Source organism: Scyliorhinus canicula, chromosome 12, assembly GCF_902713615.1.
Source record: "Scyliorhinus canicula chromosome 12, sScyCan1.1, whole genome shotgun sequence".
Lineage (NCBI taxonomy): Eukaryota > Metazoa > Chordata > Chondrichthyes > Carcharhiniformes > Scyliorhinidae > Scyliorhinus > Scyliorhinus canicula.
Window position 1 is genome coordinate 64,707,082 of NC_052157.1, and position 22,506 is coordinate 64,729,587.

Genomic DNA, 22,506 nt, shown 5'->3' on the forward strand with positions numbered 1-22,506 from the left:
ATGTTCGGCCGCGGTTACGGCCTGGTAATTACAGTCATTTGAGAGATTGTTCAAACTCGCGTGCAAATTCAGCTAAAGTTTCAGTAGCCCGTTGTCGGCGAGTCGTGAACACATGGCGGGCAAAGACCTCGTCATGGGCCTAATATACATTTTGTCCAAAATCGCCAGCGCAGCGGTGTAGGAACCGGCTGGATTTAGTTGTGTAGAAATTCTGTGGCTTACCCTCGCGTGCAGTAGGCTGAGCTTTTGTTCCTTCCGTAGTTTCACAGCGGTGCTGATTTCGGCCAGGTAGGCCTTAAAACATTTCAGCCAGTGGCAGAAGGTTTCTTTCGCCTCTGCATCCTGCGGATCGATTTCTAGACGTCCTGGTTTTAGAGCGGATTCCATGCTTTACTTTGGCAGCTTCTTAAGTGTATTAATTGATGGAACCATCAATTCAGCGAACACGTGTAGTTGGATCTGAACAGAGGCTTTAATACACTTACAATAGAGCCAGCCTTTCGTCGTTGAACTTCAAGTGAAATGGCAGGCTGGCTCTAAGGCACTGATCTTTATACATCGGTCCCAGGGGGAGGAGTCCTGGGCGGAGCCAAGGGAGGAGCCCAGTACAAACTCATCGCGTACTCCCAGAATGACTCCCCCTGGTGGTCGGATAGTGCAACTGCACTTACAATGGGTAGATACGAAACATATATACATGGAGTGATATTGGCAACTATATATAGTGTGAATCACATTCACCACACATACAGCCGCAGGGCATCCCCCCCGGGCTATTGCGACTACATTAACGCCACCATTGCTGGTTGAGTTCCAAAATCCATTGTCTGCATGGGGGCAAAAGGCCGACATGTTTGGCATGGTTCAAACTCCTGTGATCACCAGGTCCACCAGGCTACATGGTTGTCCCGGTTGGCACTGCGGACCCTGCTCCCGCATGCCCCCCTCCCCCCTCCTCTCTGCACTTCGGGCCCCATCGGTGCCTGGTACCGTGGGGGCGTCTGACCTGGTTTTTGCTGCCACGATACGGTCGGCCGTGCTGGCCCATGCCAGTTGTACGCTTCACGGCTCGGTGCCCCTGTAGGGGCCATTGTACTTGTGTGGGCTGCATGATTCCCTGCCGGCAGATGGCGACCCGTGGGCTTGAAGAGGGTATGGCGGAGGGTGGGTTCTGTCGGGGCACCCATACAGCTCGTGCCATTCTGCTAACCAGGCCAAGGTGGCTGGTCAGTGGGTGCATTGCAAGATGGCTGCCTTGGTGGTCAATGCCTGGACAACCGCTCCAGTCCCTGTGGGGGGTCCACCCTGTTTTCCCGTCCCGCCCCCTACCGCCCTGGCATGCCCCCTCCCCAGCCAGCCCGGCCAGTGTTCGGCCCGGCAGCCCCCGATGTGTCTCCCCATGTCCTACCCCCGTCTCTCATCAGCCACGATGGCAGTTTCACAATTTTTAAAAAGTACAAGTGCATCTCACCGTTGGGAATTCACCCCAGTCGAGGCGGAGGATCATGGCGGCTCCGGAGAATACCGGGTCAGACCTGTTAATGATATGCCAACGGTGTTTACTGTTTGAGTGTGCTGGAATGCATTGATGCCGCTGTTGAGGCGATGGAGAATTTCGATTTGCCTTGAAATAGGCGCCTGCTACAATTTCGTCGGAGGAACTGATTCTCTGCCCAATCGCATATCCCAATTCCGGCGTCTGCCGGCTGACAATCCCGCCCCTCAGCATTCACTGAGCTCTCTGGAGGAAAATCCTTCTGAGCACAAGAGTTTGAGTAGCCCCTGTGTCCTCTCAAGTCGTTACAGGTTTGGCTACCTCTGTCGAGGAAAATGGGTGATTTTCCCCTTCAACACAAAAACCGGTATATCTCTCATCTGCTTCATTCCCTACACTTACTCCCACAGCAGTAGCACCTCAGTTTCTCCGAGGTCCAGGTAATGCTACTGTCTGACTGCAGAATTCCCGACTCTCACACCCTTCTCAGATGCTCCTTCCGAACCCCCATAGGTGCCATGGGTTTCCCCCGCAGCTTCCAACATGCTGACCAAACAGGTCCCACCTTGTTACATTGGTAACACCCAGGCTTCCAAGTCTCACTTGACCCAAGGACCTTCCTAGCTATCCATTCATTACCTTGGCTACCTGCCATCCTCTCACTCTCCCACTTCAAACCTTTTCAAAATTATTGTTGTGATGGAACAAAGGTTCAGATTTATGGATCAACTCATAATTATCAGCCATACTTGCTGCTTGCCTTGCGGTTTGTACCCTCTGGTCTTCAACATGGGTTCTTACTATTGAAGGTAAGGAATTCTTAAACTCCGCTAAGAGAATGACCTCTCAGAGCTTCATAGGTAGCTGCAATGCCCAAAGTTCGTACCCCTCTATTAAGATTGTTCTGTTTAACCCTCACAAATTCTGCATAAGTCTGTCCTGGCAGTCTCTTCAAATTCCGGAATTTCTGCCTATATGCTTCGGGATTCAATTTGTACGCATCGAGAATAGTCTTTGTCACTGAGTCACAAAACTAGATTCCTGCTCTGACAAGTCAGCACTTCCTGTGCCGTCCCCGTCAACTTACTCTGCAGGGATAATGTCCCACTTGTCTTTTGGCCATTCCTCACAACACCATTGAACCCGTGTTCGATTCCAACCTTGGATGACTGTCTGTGTGGAGTTTGTATGTTTCTTCCCCGTGTCTGTATGGGTTTCCTCCGTGTGCATCCGGTTTCCTCTCACAATCAGAGATGTGCAGGTTAGGTGGATTGCCCATGCTAAATTGGCCCTTAACTTCCAAAGGTTTGATGGGGTTACAGGGCCGGGATGGGCCTAGGTAGAGTGCTCTTCAGAGGGTCGGTGCAGATTCGATGGGACGAATGGCCTCCTTCTGCACAACAGGAATTCTATACTTCTATGATGCTGATAAAAGGGAGAAGGGATAAGGAGGAGTGGAGAAGGCGGAATAGAAGAGGGTAAGGGGAATGTAGTGGTATACAGGGAATGGGGGAGGGAATGGAGAACGGTAAGGAGAATCTGGGGGAGGAGGATGGAGGAAGGGGAATGTAAGGAGGGTTGGGGAAGATGGATGGCAAGGTGGGATTGGAGACTGGTTTGGAGATTGGAGGGTAATGTGGAGCAGTTGATGGAGTGTTGGTAGAGAGATGGGATGGGAATAGAGAAGGATATTAGAGGTGAAAAGGGGTATGGGATTGGAGATGGGCAATAGGGAAGGCATTTGGAAAAGGGCTAATGAGCTGAACGATTGTCAGAGAGTTAATGGTGTGGCCTTGAGAGTGGGGATTGGCGAAGGGTAATGTGGTGTGGGATGGGAGAGGGGATATGGAAGGGAGCAATGGGGTGTGGGACATGGAGAGGGTAATTGTAGTGGAGCAATGTGGTGTGGGAATGAGACGATGAGGATTGATGGAGAGGCAATGTGGTGTGGAACGGGAGAGAGGGGGATTGATAGAGAGGCAATGTGGGGGTGGGAATGGGAGAGTGGATTGATGGAGGGGGAATGTGGTGTGGGAATGGGAGAGGGGGATTGATGGAGAGGCAATATGGTGTGGTAACGGGAGAGGGGGATTGATGGGAGGCAATGTGGGGTGGGAATGGGAGAGGGGGATTGATGTGATGGGGAATGGGGTGTGGGAATGGGAGAGGGGATTGATGGAGGGGCAATGTAGTGTGGGAATGGAGAGAGGGGGGTTGATGGGGGGGGAATGTGGTGTGGGAATGGGAGAGGGGGATTGATGGAGAGGCAATGGGGTTGTGGGAATGGGAGAGGGTGATGATGGAGGGGCAATGTAGTGTGGGAATGGGAGAGAGGAATTGATGGAGGGGAAGTGGTGTGGGGATGGGAGAGGGGGATTGATGAGGGGAAAATGGAGTGTTGGAATGGGAGCGGGGGATTGATGGAGAGGCAATGTGGTGTGGGAATGGGAGAGGGGGATTGATGGAGAGGCACTGTGGTGTGGGATGGGAGGAGGGGGATTGATGGAGGGGCAAATGGGGTTGGGGAATGGGAGGAGGGGGATTGATGGAGGGGGAATTGGGTGTGGAATGGGAGAGGTGGATTGATGGAGAGTAATGTGGTGTTGGGGAATGGGGGAGGGGATTGATGGAGGGGAATGGGGTGTGGGAATGGGAGAGGGGGAGAGGCAAGGGGTGTGGGAATGGGAGAGGGGATTGTAGTGGAGCAATGTGGTGTGGGAATGGGAGAGGAGGATTGATGGAGAGGCAATGTGGTGTGGGAACGGGAGAGGGGGATTGATGGAGAGGCAATGTGGTGTGGGAATGGGAGAGGGGGATTGATGGAGGGGGAATGTGGTGTGGGAATGGGAGAGGGGGATTGATGGGAGGCAATATGGTGTGGTAACGGGAGAGGGGGATGATGGAGAGGCAATGTGGTGTGGGAACGGGAGAGGGGGATTGATGGATGGGGAATGGTGTGGGAATGAGAGGGGGATTGATGGAGAGGCAATGTGGTGTGGGAATGGGGAGGGGGATTGATGGAGGGGAATGTGGTGTGGGAATGGGAGAGGGGGATTGATGGAGGGGGAATGTGGTGTGGGAATGGGAGAGGGGGATTGATGGAGAGGCAATGTGGTGTGGGATTGGGAGAGGGGGATTGATGGAGGGGCAATGAGGGTGGGAATGGGAGAGGGGGATTGATGGAGGGGGAATGGGGTGTGGGAATGGGAGAGGGGAATTGATGGAGGGGAAATGTGGTGTGGGAATGGGAGAGGGGGATTGATGGAGGGGGAATGGGGGTGGTGGGAAATCGGGAGAGGGGATTGATGGAGAGGCAATGTGGTGTGGAGATGGGAAGAGGGGGATTGATGGAGGGAAATGTAGTGTGGGAATGGGAGAGGGGATTGATGGAGAGCAATGTGGTGTGGGATATGGGAGAGGGGGATTGATGGAGGGGAAATGTAGTGTGGGAATGGGAGAGGGGGATTCAATGGGGAGGCCAATGTGGTGTGGGAATGGGAGAGGGGGATTGATGGAGGGGGAATGTGGGGATTGATGGAGAGGCAATGGGGTGTGGGAATGGGAGAGGGAATTGATGGAGGGGAAATGGAGTGTGGGAATGGGAGAGCGGGATTGATGGAGATGGCAATGTGGTGTGGGATGGGGAGGGGGATTGATGGAGGGGAAATGGAGTGGTGGGAATGGGAAGGGGGATTGAGGGAGAGGCAATGTAGTGTGGGATTGGGAGAGGGGGATTGATGGAGGCAATGTGGTTGGGGAATGGGGAGAGGGGGATTGATGGGGGCAAAGTGAGTGGGAATGGGAGAGGGGATTGATGGAGGGGGCAATGGGGTGTGGGAATGGGAAAGGGGATTGTGGAGGGGGATGGGGTGTGGGAATGGGAGAGGGGGATTGATGGAGAGGCAATGTAATGTGGGAATGGGAGAGGGGGATTGATGGAGGGGAAATTTTTAACTCTGCTCTCTTTGATCCTGCTGAAGTAGTTGTCCTCTGTGAGTCTCGAACAGGGATTGGTGACTTGAGATATACTGTTGAGCATGCAGGAATACTCAAGCAGCACCTGCCACTGCATCACAGGACTATATGCGGATTAAAATGGTGCAAACAGGAGTCATTGAGGTCAAATTTCAGTCAGATAACCATGTGAGTTATTCCAAAGATTGCAGGTTTATTCTGAATGTTTTTAATCAACTGAAAATAACAAGCAATTGCCAAAGCAAGCCAATCCCAACACCAGTATGGCAACACAGAGGTTCAATAGAATTAACCAACATCTCTGTGTAAATAACAACAACTTTCATTTCTCTAGCACCTTGAATGCAATAACACATCCTGAGGCATTTCACTGCATGGAAGCCGAGAGCAGCTGACCTCACATCAATTCGTAGAGGTACAAAGGTCAGTCAAAGGGTCTGATTAAGGAGCACCTTATAGGAGGATGGACAGTGGGGACGATGAAGAGGTTTAAGGAGGAAATCTGTAGCTTAAGATCCAGTCAGCTGTAGGCAAGTCACCACTGGTAGAATGATGGAAATGGAGGATACTGAAGAGGCCAGAACTGGAGGAGCACAGAGATCCTGGAGGGTTGTAGGGGCTGGAGGAGGTTACAGAGATAGGGTGGGTGGTTGGGGCTGGAGGAGGTTACAGAGATAGGGAGGGTTGTCGGGGCTCGGAGGGGGTTACAGAGATCCTGGAGGGTTGTGAGGGGCTGGAGGAGAGGTACAGATATAGGGACGGTTGTAGGGGCTGGAAGGAGTTTCACGAGATTTGGAGGAATGTGGGGGGCTGGAGGAGGTTACAGAGATCCTGGAGGGTTGTAGGACTGGAGGAGGTTACGAGATCCTGGAGGGGTTGTGTGGACTGGAGGAGGTTACAGAGTTAGGGAGGAGGTGTAGGGGCTGGAGGTGGTTACAGAGTAGGGGAGGGTTGTAGGGGCTGGAGGATGTTACAGAGATAGGGTGGGTTGTGCAGGCTGGAGGAGATTACAGAGGCAGGTAGGGTTGTAGGTGTTGGAGGAGTTTACATAGGTATGGAGGGTTGTAGGCGCTGGAGGAGGGTTACAGAGATAGGGAGGATAGTAGGGGCAGGAGAAGGTTACATAAATCCTGGAGGGTTGTAGGGCTGGAGAATGTTACAGAGATCCTGGAGGGGGTTACAGAGATATGGAGGGTTGTAGAGGGTGGAGAGGTTCCAGATGTAGAGAAGATTAAAGGACCTGGAGGCAGTTACAGAGATAGGGAGTGTTGTGACTGTGGAGATTAGAGATAGGGAGGGTTGTAGAGGCTGGAGGAGCTACAGATATAGGGACGGTTGTAGGGGCTGGAAGGAGTTACAGAGATTGGAGGAATGTGGGGGCTGGAGGAGGTTATAGAAATAGAGGGTCTGGATGAATTGGTAGAGAAAGGCAGGGTTGTGGAGGCTGGAGAAGGTTACAGAGATAGGGAGAATTGTAGGAGCTGGAGGAGGTTACAGAGATCCTGGAGGGTTGTAGGAGCTGGAGGATGTCACAGAGATAGGGAGAGTTGTAGGAGCTGGAGGAGGTCACAGAGATTGGGAAGATTGAGGAGGCTGGATGAGCTACAGAGATAGGTATGATTGTAGAGGCTGGAGGAGGTTAGAGGATAATGAAAATTGTAGGAGCTGGAGGATGTCACAGAGATAGGGAGAGTTGTAGGAGCTGGAGGAGGTCACAGAGATTGGGAAGATTGAGGAGGCTGGATGATGCTACAGAGATAGGTATGATTGTAGAGGCTGGAGGAGGTTAGAGAGATAGGGAGGATTGTAAGGGCTGAAGGAGGAGCCAAGTTTATAGACTGTAAACTGTGGGGGATGAATTAGGAGTGTATTAGAACAGCCATGTCTAGGTGAGTGATTCAGCAGCTGATGAGTCGGGTCAGTGACAGGGTTGGGTGATGTTGCAAGGGTTGAAGTAGCTGGTCTTTAGTAGCTGTAGTCAGAAATTATCTGAGGGTTCAAAATGACCCCAAGATTGTGAACAGTCTGGTTCAAACTCAGTTACCAGGGAGAAGGATGGAGCCTGTAATTCAGGAGGCACTAAAGTAAATAAACTGCTTTTTCAGTTGAGGTAAGTTGATTGCTCCAGGGTGAAAACCAGATACTATTTGTAACTCCTCTCCTTCAGAGAACTGACTCAGAAAGGGCCTCATGGGGGACTTGAGGATCACGGTGAAGTTGAGTTCTGGATACAGTTAATGTGTCAGAGCAAGGCTCTTGTTCTCACCAAGACTAACAGAAAGGAAGCAATTCCTGTTAGAAAGAAAGGTGCTATAGAAATGCAGGTTTTGTCTTAGAAAATGGCCTCAACCACTTTGCCATGTAAGTGAGCCAAGAGCATCAGAAAAAAAGGGAAAAAGTTGCAATTCAAGATGCTGAGGAATCTTCCATGTTGTCAGCAGCAGGGAGGTCACACCTTCTCGTACAGTGCTACGATTACTCCAGGTTTGGGCTGGAATGTACCAACTCCTGTAAGTGGAAAAGAATAAAACATTGTGATTGCTTCCAGATCACCGGATTCAATACCTGAAAAACATTAATGTCTGTAAAATCCATGTCCTTGTCCCTCCTTACCTCTGTACCAGCCCTACACCCCTCCCTATTTCTGTGCCCCACTCCATCCAATACAGTCCATCTAAACTTGGTGACTTAATCACATTCAAAACGCTAAACCCCTCAGCCGACAAAAATAAAAAGGTTTGCTCCAGCTGTACAAAGTTTTGGTCAGACCACATCTGGAAACATGTGAATAGTTTTGGTCTCTATATTTAAAGAAGGATGTAACTTGCATTGGAGGTGGTACAGCGAGGGTCCACCAGATTGATCCCTGGGATGAGGGGACGGTTCTCTGATTTGAGGCTGAGTAAAGTGACTCGATAACCTCTGGAATTGTGAACAGTGAGAGGTGATCACATTGAAACATATAAGATTCTGAAGGGGTCAGGGAATCTAAAACACAGGGGGCGGAGGGTAAGCACAGTCTCAGGAAAAAGGGTCCACCGTTTGGAATGAGATGAGGAGAAATTTCTTCACTCAAGAGTTGGGAATCCTTGGAATGATCTACTCCAAAGGGTTGTGGATGCTCCATCATTAAATACATATAAAGCTGGAAGAGTCAGATTCCTGGTGATCGGGGAATCAGGAGATATGGGGAGTGGGCGGGAACATGTCAGCTTCTTAACCACAGCACCTGTGTCATCTCTCTCTTTCAGGAAGATGGGTGTGGAATATTCATTCAGAACCATGCCACCACACATACTCCGGTTCCCTTTTTGATCCCTAATCAACCCTACTCTTATCCCCTTCATGTATTTATAAAATATCTTGGAGTATTTTCCTGGATTTTACTTGCTGACACCTTTTCATGCTCCCTTTTGTTTTCTTAATTTGTTTTGTATATGATTCACAGGAGTCCCGAGAAGGATTTAAACGCAGACGTTTATTAAGTCAAAGAAATGCTCAACCACAAAGCGGCAGACAGTCATCCAGGGACAGTGGGACCATCCGAAGATGCCGGTTCCAACACTGGCCGGCTGTTACTGGTTCGCTTTAACCAGCCTCGCTGTTAGGCCTCTGCCACTCAGCAGGGCAGCTTATATTCCACGATGCCCATGGGGAGATCGATCGAATCATCCCTCTGAGTCTCGTGGGGGTTATTACATTTTGTAATTTAATCCCTGCCTTTATATTTCTGCAGTTTTGAGCTCTCAGTATCTTGACATTCATCAGTGGATTAAATGTCAGTTCCTTCCTACAGGCTGTCCCATTGGAAATTGAGAGAGGCAGAGACCATCTCTAACAAGAGAGCGAATCTAATCATCTCCCCTTGATGTTCAACAACATTGCTACAGCTGAATCCCCACCATCAACATCCAGAGGGTTACCATTGACCAGAAACTGAACTGGGCTAGCCATACAAATACCGTGACTACAAGACCAGGTCAGAGGCTGGGAATTCTGCAGTGAATAACTAACCTCCTGACTCCCCAAAGCCTCTGCATCCTCTACAAGGCAAAAGTCAGGAGTACTGCATTGGATGGAAAACATTATTGAACAACCTGAGGTTGTTAAAGGTGCTGTCGAAATTGAACTTCTTTCATACTTTCAATCTATCCTTCCTTTCCTCATTTTCCTTCTCTCTTTCTTTCTTTCATTCATTCTCCCCTTCTCCATTTTCTGGCTGTTTTGGATTACTTCAGTCTCACAGTGCCTCACAGCTTGAACATGCCCTTACCAACTTGGAGTGGTTCGTAGAACATCCAGTAGCGTTCCTGCGATTTAACGTTATCAAGACCATTGATGCTGGTGATAAATTTTCCATATGTTGGATCATCCTTGGAGGTGAATCTGGAAAGAAGGACCAAGCACACTTCACATATCAGGAGAATCACGGGGAAGGGCACAGTCCAGACCACCCAACAGCAGAATAATTATTCTTGGATCTCATTCATGCCCGACTCTGACCCTGGGTTCCCAGACCAATCATCGCCATCCCCTTCCCTAAGTTCTGATCACTGATCTCGTGTGACCATTACTCCCTGGACTAGGCCATAGCCCGTGGTTTACTCCAAGTCCCAACAACACAGCTGAAGGTCAAGATTTGTCCCTGTCAGTGGCAATATTGAAACCAGGGTCTGGGACCCAATATCTGGACAGCCCCGACATTCAGACTGGCAACCCCACCCAACCTCCCCTTGTTCACAGAGCAACATCATAACACAGTTAGCAATAAATTGAAGCTGTACTTGGGATGCAGTGAATAGTTCCATCTATTACTCCTTGTTGCACAGTTATGATGGTGTTCTCTTGTTCTGACTTATTCCACGTTCGCAGCCAGGAGCTGAGAATTAGCATTGATAAACCAACAATGTACACATATTCTAATTCTTTCAGTTCTCTGCCAAATGCAATTCCGACCCACAGACCACAACCACCAGGACAGGTAGGACAGGAAGGCAAGTCCCAAATCCATATTTTTATTAAAACAGTAAAAAATATATACAAGGCCAAATGGTACAAACACTAATTTTGTGTTGGAGAAACAGGGTACCCTCCCCCACTACCAATTTACGGGGAGGGGGGGTGGGGAGATACTTGATTATTAAAACAGTTCACAAAACACGTTTCTACAAAAAACAAATGGTACGAGCACTAAACTTTGCGCTGAGAGACCAGATACCCTCACCTCTGTACCAACAGAAGGGAAGGAAGGGGGGTGGTGGGGAGAGAGAGGAAAGGAGGGTCGTGGGGAGGGAGGGAGTCAAAGTGTTGGTGAAAGGGGGGAACGGACAAAATGGGCACTGCCTGAACTATCTGCGGAGGCTGAAAAATAAAGGAACCTTCAATTATGATGTGCCAGATTCCGGGAGTCTCCCAGAGGGGATGAAGTCCCAAATCCATCCCAGTCAGGATGAGGACATCCAACTGGATGCTGTTGGCACCAATCTGGTGCACACTGGCCATCCATACCGTGTACCCCACCCCTGCTGCTGTCAAACCATACAATTTTACCTGCCTGGAGAGACAGATAGTGATGGTGGGGGCTTCAATTTTCTTTCCATCACCCGGATGCATGTTGGAAGGATTTGGAGGTTGTAATCAATCTGTTTGACCATGTTATGAACACGCTTCCCTTGGCCATCAAGTCCTGGAGTCAGACTTGAATCTGGAGCCACAGCCTCAGAGGCAGAGACATAACTCTCTGGGCCACAAGCTCTCCATTATATAGAAATTGGAGAGAAGTTAAAGCCTTTTTCTGACAAAGGCACTGTAATAATTGGGCCTCTTTCTTTCCCTTTCTCTTTCAGTCTGGTTAGTTTTCTTGCCTGGAATGCGAATTCAGAGAATTGATGAGTATTGTTTTCGGGTGTAACTCTCCAACATATCAGTAAGAAACTCATTGCTAAAAATTCACGTGTACCCCAACAAAATGCAAGGATCTATAAAATCCATCGGAAGCAAGGATCAGGTCTCAATTCCAAGATCACAAATTTTAACCTATCACTCACTTGTAGTGTTCATTCATCCTTGAGCCTTCTCCTGAACTGATAGAGAGTTGATCCAGTCGGCTGTGACACTTTCATGGAATAACTGAAGGAATTAGTCACAGTGTCGATGATATGGTATGTTATGGTGGTGCACATCTCTGGTGATGATGGATCAGCACTTTCAGGTACCAGGGCGAGAAAGACACAACGTAAAGGCACACGATGGGTAGTGTTGTGGAGCACTGCAATTTGCTGTTATGCTGAAAGGTACAATATCAATAAGAGTTCCTCATTTTTCTTTGGAAATACTCCGCCCAACTTCTGTTGCATTTCATTGGTCCAACAAATGGATTTCATAACGATGAGTTTGCAATTTTGTTGAACCTTTGAGAGAGTTACACCCACAACAACAAAACACTGTTCTGAGAACTCGCATATCCTTCAAACAGGAAAAGCAAGACAGACAAAGTAAGGGGGCTGGATTCTCCGCACCCCGATGCCAGCGCAGACGACGAGAATCCATTTTCACACGGAATCGGGACCGGCGTTGGTTCCCTGATTCTGCGGGCCCCGAAAAGCGGTGTACTCTGAGAGTGCGCTGCACCACCTACCACCTACCTGGGGCCATTGCTGGAGGCCCGCCCTGCCATTTTCTGCCCTCAACCGGCGTGGCGGCTGCGGACTCAGCGGCTTCCGTAGTCAGGGGCGGGCCGATCGTATGGCGGGGGGGGGGGGGTCCTTATACGTAGCTGGGAAATGTTTGCGCGGCTGATCAGGAGTCTATTTTCAGTGTCCAGCTCTGCAGCCGGTCCATCATGGAGCGTGGCGCGGCCGTGGGGGCTGCCGCCGTGCGCATGCGCGGTTTCCAACCCTGAAATGCGGTGGCCTGTATCTGCAGCAAACATTCCTAGATTTACGCTGGGCCCCTGCTATCCCACAACAGGGCTGGGAATATGTGTCCCTTTCACGTCTCTTTTCTTACGTGAGACTCCGCAGTTTTGAACCTGGCGTGGGGACATATCCCAATAATCAGCCCAACTTTAAGGCACTTTTGAGAGCAAAATGTTTTTTAGAATCCAACGGGCGAGAAACACTCAGAGACACACGGTAGGATATAAAGAGATTTATTAAGATACAGCACTAAAATCCCACGCCCCGAAGGGTCTCCCAACCCCACCTACCTGGGGGGGGGGGGGGGGGGGGAGGGATTTTACTGCTGAGGGGAGGGGACTTTCAAGTGGAGGAGGAGGAGGGTTGATGACAGTAGCTGCCCGAGGGCGGGCCGGGGGAGGTGCGGGTAGCTGCCCTCACTCTGTCGGACCCACTATCTCGGACCCGCTCTCTTGGACCCGCTCTCTCGGACCCACTCCTCGGACCCGCTCTCTCGGACCCGCTCTCTCGAACCCGCTCTCTCGGACCCGCACTATCGGCCCCGCTCTCTCGTGCCCGCTCTCTCGGACCCGCTCTCTCGCACTCGCTCTCCTGCCCTCGCTCTCTCAGATCCGCTCCCTCGGACTCGCTCCCTCGGACCCGCTCTCTCGGACCCGCCCTCGGACCCGCTCCTCGGACCCTCTCCCTCGGACCCGCTCTCTGACCCGCTCCCTCGGACCCGCTCTCTCGGACCCGCTCTCTCGGACCCGCTCTCTCGGACCCGCTCTCTCGGACCCGCTCCCTTGGACCCCCTCTCTCGGACCCGCTCTCTCGGACCCGCTCTCTCGGACCCGCTCTCTCGGACCCGCTCTCTCGGACCCGCTCTCTCGGACCCGCTCTCTCGGACCCGCTCTCTCGGACCCACTCCCTCGGAACCGCTCCCTCGGACCCGCTCTCTCGGACCCGCTCCCTCGGACCCGCCCCTCGGACCCGCTCCCTCGGACCCGCTCCCTCGGACCCGCTCTCTCGGACCCGGTCCCTCCGACCCGCTCTCTCGGACCTGCCTGCCTCGGACCCGCTCTCTTGGACCCGCTCTCTCGGACCCGCTCTCTCGGTCCCGCTCTCTCGGACCCGCTCTCTCCGACCCGCTCTCTCGGACCCGCTCTCTCGGACCCGCTCCCTCGGAGCCGCTCCCTCGGACCCGCTCCCTCGGACCCGCTCCCTCGGACCCGCTCCCTCGGACCCGCTCTCGCAGACCCGCTCTCTCTGTGTCGCTCTCGGACCCGCTCCCTCGGACCGCTCTCTCGGACCCGCTCCCTCAGACCCGCTCTCTCGGACCCGCTCTCTCGGACCCGCTCTCTCGGACCCGCTCCCTCAGACCCGCTCTCTCGGACCCGCTCTCTCGGACCCGGTCCCTCGGACCCGCTCTCTCGGACCCGCTCTCGGACCCGCTCTCTCGGACCCGCTCTCTCGGACCCGCTCTCTCGGACCCGCTCCGTCGGACCCGCTCCGTCGGACCTGCTATCTCGGTCCTGCTCTCTCGGACCTGCTCTCTCGGACCCGCTCTCTCGGACCGGCTCCCTCGGAACTGCTCCCTCGGACCCGCTCCCTCGGACCCGCTCTCTCGGACCTGCTCTCTCGGACCCGCTCCGTCGGACCTGCTCTCTCGGACCCGCTCCGTCGGACCCGCTCCCTGGGACCCGCTCTCTCGGACCCGCTCCCTGGGACCCGCTCTCTCGGACCTGCTCTCTCGGACCCGCTCCCTGGGACCCGCTCCCTGGGACCCGCTCTCTCGGACCTGCTCTCTCGGACCCGCTCCGTCGGACCCGCTCACTTGGACCCGCTCTCTCGGACCCGCTCTCTAGGACCCGCTCTCTCGGACCCGCTCCCTCGGACCCGCTCCCTCGGACCCGCTCTCTCGGACCCGCTCTCTCGGACCCGCTCCTCGGACCGCTCCCTGGGACCCGCTCTCTCGGACCCACTCCTGGGACCCGCTCTCTCGGACCCGCTCTCTCGGTCCCGCTCTCTCGGACCCGCTCTCTCGGACCCGCTCTCTCGGACCCGCTCTCTCGGACCCGCTCTCTCGGACCCGCTCTCTCGGTCCCGCTCTCTCGGACCCGCTCCCTGGGACCCGCTCTCTCGGACCGCTCTCTCGGTCACGCTCTCTCGGACCCGCTCTCTCGGACCCGCTCTCTCGGACCCGCTCTCTCGGACCCGCTCTCTCGGACCCGTTCTCTCGGACTCGCTCTCTCGGACCCGCTCTCTCGGACCCGCTCTCTCGGACCCGCTCTCTCGGTCCCGCTCTCTCGGACCCGCTCTTCGGCCGCTCCCTCGGACCCGCTCTCTCGGACCCGCTCTCTAGGACCCGCTCTCTCCGTGCCCGCTCTCTCGGACCCGCTCTCTCGTGCCCGCTCTCTTGGACCCGCTCTCTCTCGTGCCCGCTCTCTCGGACCCGCTCTCTCGTGCCCGCTCTCGGACCCTCTCTCTCGTGCCCGCTCTCTCGGACCCGCTCTCTCGGACCCGCTCTCTCGGACCCTCTCTCGGACCCGCTCTCTCGGACCCGCTCTCTCGCACTCGCTCTCCTGCCCTCGCTCTCTCAGATCCGCTCCCTCGGACTCGCTCCCTCGGACCCGCTCTCCGGACCCGCTCCCTCGGACCCGCTCCCTCGGACCCGCTCCCTCGGACCCGCTCTCTCTGACCCGCTCCCTCGGACCCACTTTATCAGGCCGCTCCCTCGGACCCGCTCTCTCGGACCCGCTTCTCGGACCCCCTCTCTCGGACCCGCTCTCTCGGACCCGCTCTCTCGGACCGCTCTCTCGGACCCGCTCCCTTGGACCCGCTCTCGGACCCGCTCCCTCGGAACCGCTCCCTCGGACCCGCTCTCTCGGACCCGCTCCCTCGGACCTGCTCCCTCGGACCCGCTCTCTCGGACCCGGTCCCTCCGACCCGCTCTCTCGGACCCGCTCTCTCGGACCCGCTCCCTCAGACCCGCTCTCTCGGACCCGGTCCCTCGGACCCGCTCTCGGACTGCTCTCTCGGACCCGCCCTCAGGACCCGCTCTCTCGGACCCGGTCCCTCGGACCGCTCTCTCGGACCCGCTCTCTCGGACCCGCTCCGTCGGACCCGCTCCGTCGGACCCGCTCCCTCGGACCCGCTCCCTCGGACCCGCTCCCTCGGACCCGCTCCCTCGGACCCGCTCCCTCGGACCGCTCTCTCGGACCCGCTCTCTCGGACCCGCTCCCTCGGACCGCCCTCGGACCCGCTCTCTCGGACCCGCTCCTCGGACCCGCTCCCTCGGACCGCCTCTCGGACCCGCTCCCTCGGACCCGCTCCCTCGGACCTGCTCTCTCGGACCCGCTCCCTCGGACCCGCTCCCTGGGACCCGCTCTCTCGGACCCGCTCTCTAGGACCCGCTCTCTCGGACCCGCTCTTCGGACCCGCTCTCGCGGACCCGGTCCCTCGGACCCGCTCTCTCGGACCTGCTCTCTCGGACCCGCTCCCTCCGACCGCTCTCTCGGACCCGGTCCCTCGGACCCGCTCTCTCGGACCCGCTCTCTCGGACCCGCTCTCTAGGACCCGCTCTCTCGGACCCGCTCCGTCGGACCCGCTCCGTCGGACCCGCTCCCTCGGACCCGCTCCTCGGACCCGCTCCCTCGGACACGCTCTCTCGGACCGCTCCCTCGGACCCGCTCGCTCGGACCCGCTCTCGGACCCGCTCCCCTCGGACCCGCTCCCTCGGACCCGCTCTCTCGGACCCGCTCCCTCGGACCCGCTCCCTCGGACCTGCTCTCTCGGACCCGCTCCGCGGACCGCTCTCTCGGACCCGCTCCGTCGGACCCGCTCCTGGGACCGCTCTCTCGGACCCGCTTCTAGGACCCGCTCTCTCGGACCCGCTCCCTCGGACCCGCTCCCTCGGACCGCTCTCTCGGACCCGCTCTCTCGGACCCGCTCTCTCGGACCCGCCCCTGGGACCCGCTCTCTCGGACCCGCTCCCTGGGACCCGCTCTCTCGGATCCGCTCTCTCGGTCCCGCTCTCTCGGACCCGCTCTCTCGGACCCGCTCTCTAGGACCCGCTCTCTCGGACCGCTCTCCCGGTCCCGCTCTCTCGGACCCGCTCCCTCGGCCCCGCTCTCTCGGACCCGCTCTCTCGGACCCGCTCTCTCGGACCCGCTCTCTCGGACCCGCTCCTCGGCCCCGCTCTCTCGGACCCGCTCTCTGGACCCGCTCCCTCGGCCCCGCTCTCTCGGACCCGCTCTCTCGGACCCGCTCCCTCGGTCCCGCTCTCTCGGACCCGCTCCCTCGGGCCCGCCCCCTGGGACCGCTCTCTCGGACCCGCTTCCTCGGCCCCGCTCTCTCGGACCCGCTCTCTCGGACCCGCTCCCTCGGCCCCACTCCCTCGGTCCCCGCTCTCTCTGACCCGCTCTCTAGGACCCGCTCTCTCGGACCCGCTCTCTCGGTCCCGCTCTCTCGGACCCGCTCCCTCGGACCCGCTCTCTCGGACCCGCTCTCTCGGACCGCTCCCTCGGACCCGCTCTCTTGGACCCGCTCTCTCGGACCCGCTCCCTCGGACCCGCTCTCTCGGACCCGCTCTCTCGGACCCGCTCTCTCGGACCCGCTCTCTCGGACCCGCTCTCTAGGACCCGCTCTCGGACCCGCTCCGTCGGACCCGCTCTCTCGGACCCGCTCTCTCGGACCCGCTCTCTCGGACCCGCTCACTCGTGGGGGGTTTGGTTGGTAGCTGTACACCGGAGGGATCTAATTGCGTGGAGCGTCAGGGAGGACTTCCTGTCATTGGGAAACTTGGAGCTTCCTGGACCTGAGGGTCAGTAGGACGGTCTTCCAGACCGTCGCATTCTCCCTCTCCACCTGTCCGTTACCCGGGTTGTAACTGGTAGTCCTGCTCGAGGCAATGCCCTTGTCGAGCAGGTACTGACGCAGCTCGTCACTCATAAAGGACGCACCCCGGTCGCTGTGCACGTAGCTGGGGAAAACCGAACAGGGTGAAGACTCTACGCAGGGCCCTAATGACTGTGTGGGAGGTCATATCGGGGCATGGGATGGCGAAGGGGAATCGGGAGAAACTCGTCAATAATGTTAAGGAAGTAAATGTTTTGTTAGTTGAGGGGACTGGCCCTTTGAAATCGAACGCAAGGTGTTCAAAGGGCCTAGAAGCCTTGACCAGGTGGGCCCTGTCTGGTCTATAGAAGTGCGGTTTGCACTCCGCACAGATCGGGCAGTCCCTGGTGACCGCTTTTACCTCCTTGTTGGAGAAAGGCAGGTTTCGGGCTCTGATGTAGTGGGCGAGCCGGGTGACCCCTGGTGGCAGAGGTTATCGTGGATGGCTTTTAGGCGGCTGATTTGCACGCTGGCGCATGTCCCGTGGGATAGGGCATCTGAGGCTCGTTGAGCTTCCCCGGTCGATATTTGATAGTAATTGTAGGTGGAGAGTTCAATCCTCCACCGAAGAATTTTGTCATTTTTAATTTTGCCCCTTTGCGAGTTTTTGAACATGAAGGCGACTGACCGTTGGTCGGTAATGAGGGTGAACCTCCTACCTGCGAGGTAGTACCTCCAGTCGGACAGCCTCCACGATGGCTTGTGCTTCCTTCTTGACTGAGGAGTGTCGGAGTTCTGAAGCGGATACTGTACGGGAGAAAAATGCAATGGGCCGCCTGCCTGATTTAAAGTAGCTGCTAGCGCTACCTCTGAGGCGTCGCTCTCAACCTGAAAGGGAGTGGATTCATCCACCGCCCGCATGGCTGCTTTGGCGATGTCCTCCTTGATGCAGCTGAAGGCCTGGCGCGCCTCAGCTGACAGGGGAAATAGTGTGGCCTTGAAGAGTGGGCGGGCTTTGTCCGCATATTGGGGACCCTGAGGCACTCTCAATTACGACACGAAAGTTAGGTCAGTAATCAAAGGCTTTAATAAGCAGTGAACAATGGCAGCCTCCAGGAGAAGTGTGCTCGCAAAATGGAGTCTCATCTTAAGTACTGTTTCCTAGGGGGCGTAGCCAGAGGCGGAGTCCCCCAGGGTTCCAAGCCTCTTAAAGGGGCAATGTATTCCGATCATCACAAGCCTCTTAAAGGGGCAAGGTATTCCGATCATCACATTCACCCCCTGTTTAAAAAAAAAACATAGTCCGTCGGGGATGAAGTGTTTTTAATTATAAGTTCAGTCTTTGTGGTGGTCTGATAGTCCGTGCTGACTTTCGCCGCTCCGGTGTGGTGCCGTGGATGTGGTCGGTTCCGATGGGGTCTATCCGGGAGCACGGTTGACTGAAGCTTTGTCCGCCTTGGAGAGGGGGGGTATCAGGAGTGATTAGGGTGGTCGGTGTCGGCTGGGGCAGGGGGCGCTATGGAGGGGGCGCTGTCGAAGTCGCGCGTTCAGTGTAGGGCCGGGAGCGTCGGTAGAAGGGGGGGGGGTCGGTGGGAGGATCGGTGGAGTCGGTGGGAGAGCCAGCGGGTGCCAGGTCTCGCAGGGAGACAGTATCCTGCCTGCCATCGGGGTGCTCGACGTAGGCATAACGAGGGTTTGCGTGTAGCAGGTGGACCCTCTCGACTATGGGATCCGTTTTATGGCTCCTCACATGCCTCCGGAGTAGGACTGGACCCGGAGTCGTCAGCCAGGGTGGAAGCGAGACTCCAGAGGTGGACTTCCTGGGGAAGACAAACAAACGATTGTGAGCGGTCTCGTTCGTGGCCGTACAGAGGAGCGACCTAATGGAGTGCAGGGCATCGGGTAGGACCTCCTGCCAGCGGGCGATAGGGAGACTCCTTGACCGTAGGGCTAGGAGTACGACCTTCCAAACTGTCGCGTTCTCCCTCTCCGCTTGCCCATTTCCCCCGGGTTATAGCTCGTCGTTCTTCTCGAGGCGATGCCCTTGCTGAGAAGGTACCGACGCAGCTCATCGCCCATGAACGATGTACCCGGTCGCTGTGGATAAAGCGGGGAAACCAAACAGAGCGAAGATGCTGCGCAGTGCCTTGATCACGGAGGCCGAGGTAGTATGGGCAGGGGACAGCAAAAGGGAAGGGGAGAATTCATCGATGACGTGAGGAAATAGATGTTGCGGTTGTTGGACGGGAGAGGCCCTTTGAAGTCCACGCTTAGTCGCTCAAAGGGCCCAGAGGCTTTTATCAGGCGGGCCTTGTCTGGTCGATAGAACTGCGGTTTGCATTCTGCACAGATCTGGCATGCCTTAGTCATGGTCTTGACCTCCCCTGTGGAGTAGGGCAGTTGCAGGACTTGATGAAGTGGGCAAGCCGGGTGACCCCCGGGTGGCAGAGGTCATCGTGGATGGCTCTCAGGCGGTCCAATTGCGCGTTGGCGCACGTGCCGCGGGACAGGGCATCTGGGGACTCGTTGAGCTTCCCGGGCGATATTTAATATCGTACGTATAGTGGAGAGCTCTATTCTCCACCTCAGAATCTTGTCGTTCTTTATTTTGCCCCGTTGTGCGTTATCGAACATAAAGGCGACCGACCGTTGGTCAGTGACGAGGGTGAACTCCTACCAGCTAGGTAGTGCCTCCAGTGCCGCACGGCCTCCACTATGGCTTGTGCCTCCTCTCGACTGCAGAGTGTCGAATTTCCGAGGCGTTGAGGGTCGGGAGAAGAACGCTACTGGTCTGCCCACCTGGTTGAGGGTAGCAGCCAGGGCGACGTCTGATGCATCGCTTTCTATTTGAAAGGGGATGGTTTCGTCCACCGCGTGCATGGCGGCCTTGATGATGCGGCCTTGATACGGCTGAAAGCCGACTGGGCCTCAGCCGTCAGGGGAAAAGCTGTAGTCTTAATGAGTGGCCGGGCTTTGTCCGTATATCTGGGGACCCACTGGGCGTAATAGGAGAAAGCCCCAAGCACCGTTTGAGTGCCTTGAGGCTACGGGGGAGGGGGAGTTCCTTAAGGGGACACATGCGGTCGGGGTCCGGGCCTAGGACCCCGTTCTCCACGACGTAGCCGAGGATGGCGAGCCGGGTTGTGTGGAACACGCATTTCTCTTTGTTGTAGGTGAGGTTGAGGGCCCGGGCAGTCTGGAGGAACTTCCTCAGGTTTGCGTCGTGGTCCTGCTGGTCATGGCCGCAGATGGCGATGTTGTCCAAGTACGGGAAGGTCGCCCGTAAGCCGTACTGGTCCACCATTTGATCCATCGCCCTCTGGAAAACGGAGACTCCGTTTGTAACACCAAAGGGTACCCTGAGGAAGTGAAACAGCCGACCGGCTGCTTCAAAAGCCGTGTAGGGGCGGTCCTCTGAGCGAATAGGGAGTTGGTGGTAGGCCGATTTGAGGTCAACCGTGGAGAATACCCGATAGGGCAATTTGGGTCACCATTTCAGCTATTCAGGAAGTGGGTACGCATCGAGTTGTGTGAAGCGGTTTATTGTCTGGCTATAATCCACAACCATGCGTTGCTTTTCCCCGGAGCGGACTACAAATACCTGGGCCCTCCAAGGGCTGTTGCTGGCCTCTATGACCCCCTCTTTTAGTAGCCGCTGAACCTCCGACTTGATGAAAGTCATGTCTTGGGTACTGTACCGGCGACTCTTGGTGGCGATGGGCTTACAGTCGGGAGTGAGGTTCGCGAAGAGGCAGGGTGGCGCAACTTTGAGTGTCGCCAGGCTGCAGACTGTGAGTGGGGGCAGGGGTCTGCCGAACTTCAGTGTCAGGCTCCGGTGGCTGCACTGAAAGTCAAGGCCAAGCAGCAGCTGGTTTAGCTGGTTTAGGGGCTGGTTTAGCTCACAGGGCTAATCGCTGGCTTTTAAAGCAGACCAAGCAGGCCAGCAGCACGGTTCGATTCCGTACCAGCCTCCCCGGACAGGCGCCGGAATGTGGCGACTAGGGGCTTTTCACAGTAACTTCATTGAAGCCTACTCGTGACAATAGCGATTTTCATTTCATTTCATTTCATTTCAGGGGGGCGCAGAGTTGAGGAAAAATGTACAGTTTAAAACGGGAGTATTTCGCGCCTTGAATTGTGAGGTCAGCGACACAATACCCCGTGATTTGAACCAAATGGGACCCTGAGGCGAGGGCGATAGTTTGGGAGGCGGGATGGGTGCGCAGGGAGCAGCGCCTTACGTGTCTGGGTGGATAAAGCTCTCCGTGCTCCCGGAGTCGAACAGGCAGGGAGTGTCTTGGCCGTTGATTCGCACCCGCATCATCGAGTTTTGCAGGTGTTTCGGCCGTGATTGATCAAGCGTGATCGCTCCTAGGTGCGGGCCGTCAGAGTCGGACTCACAAAATGGCCGCCCGGAGTCACAGATGGCCGCCGCCGCCTGTCGCACGTGTGGTTTCGAAGATGGCCGCCGCCAAGATGGCCGCTCCCATATCTCGCACGAGGTCGATGACACGTCAGAAGTGGGGTGTCTGGCCGCAGTGCAGCGCGTTGCGGGGTCTGTGAGGCCGCGAGCTTGATTTCTGGGCCCGGTGAGACTTTTGTTTGTGGCCTTTGGGCCCAGCCAGGCAGACTTTCGCGAAGTGCCCTTTCTTCCCGCAGTCGTTGCAGGTCGCGGATCGGGCCGGACAACACTGACGTGGGTGCTGGCCTTGCCCACAGAAATAGCATGGGGAGCCCCCGGGTAGTGAGGATCGACACGTGGCACAGGCCTGTAGCGTGGCCGAGTCTGGAGGGGATCGAGAGGGATTCGTAAGGTCCGCGGAGTACGTACGGAGGTTACGGTGGGCCGTTTCGAGAGAAAAGCCGAGCGTTACCGTGCCTTGGAGATCCTTCGCCCCGTCTTCTAGGAGCCACTGCCGGATGTACGATGACCTGATGCCAGACACAAGGCGTCGCGAATGTGTAAGTCCCTGTGTTTTTTAGCCGTCACTGCTTTGTGGTCGCAGTTCCTCGCGAGCGCGGTGAGTCTTTCCACGAACTCGTCCAGCATTTCTCCGGAGCGCTGGCTGCAGGTCGAGAGCAAATGCCTGGCATGTACCTCATTGGTAGTCTTTATGAAGCGTTTTCTTCAATATTCGATCGCCGCCTCATAGGTCGTAGCGGTTTCAATCATGGCAGAGATTCGGTGGCTCACCCGGCCATGTAGGAAGCGCAGCTTGAGAGCGCTGTCGACATCAGACGGTGAGGAGTCCAGATAATCCTCGAAACACCGGAGCCAATGTTTAAAGATTTCCGAGGCTTCAG

The 22,506-nt window shown here is 55.9% G+C and overlaps 1 long non-coding RNA gene across 1 annotated transcript; it reads right to left on the bottom strand.

The window, feature by feature from the left end:
* Positions 1–7,862: 7,862 nt before the first annotated feature.
* LOC119974626 lies at positions 7,863–11,541 on the bottom strand. Its single transcript, XR_005462537.1, has 3 exons — positions 11,518–11,541; positions 9,744–9,856; positions 7,863–7,978 (listed from the first exon to the last, which is right to left on the bottom strand). It is a non-coding gene; the product is annotated as an uncharacterized LOC119974626 (long non-coding RNA).
* Between the last annotated feature and the right edge of the window lie 10,965 nt (positions 11,542–22,506).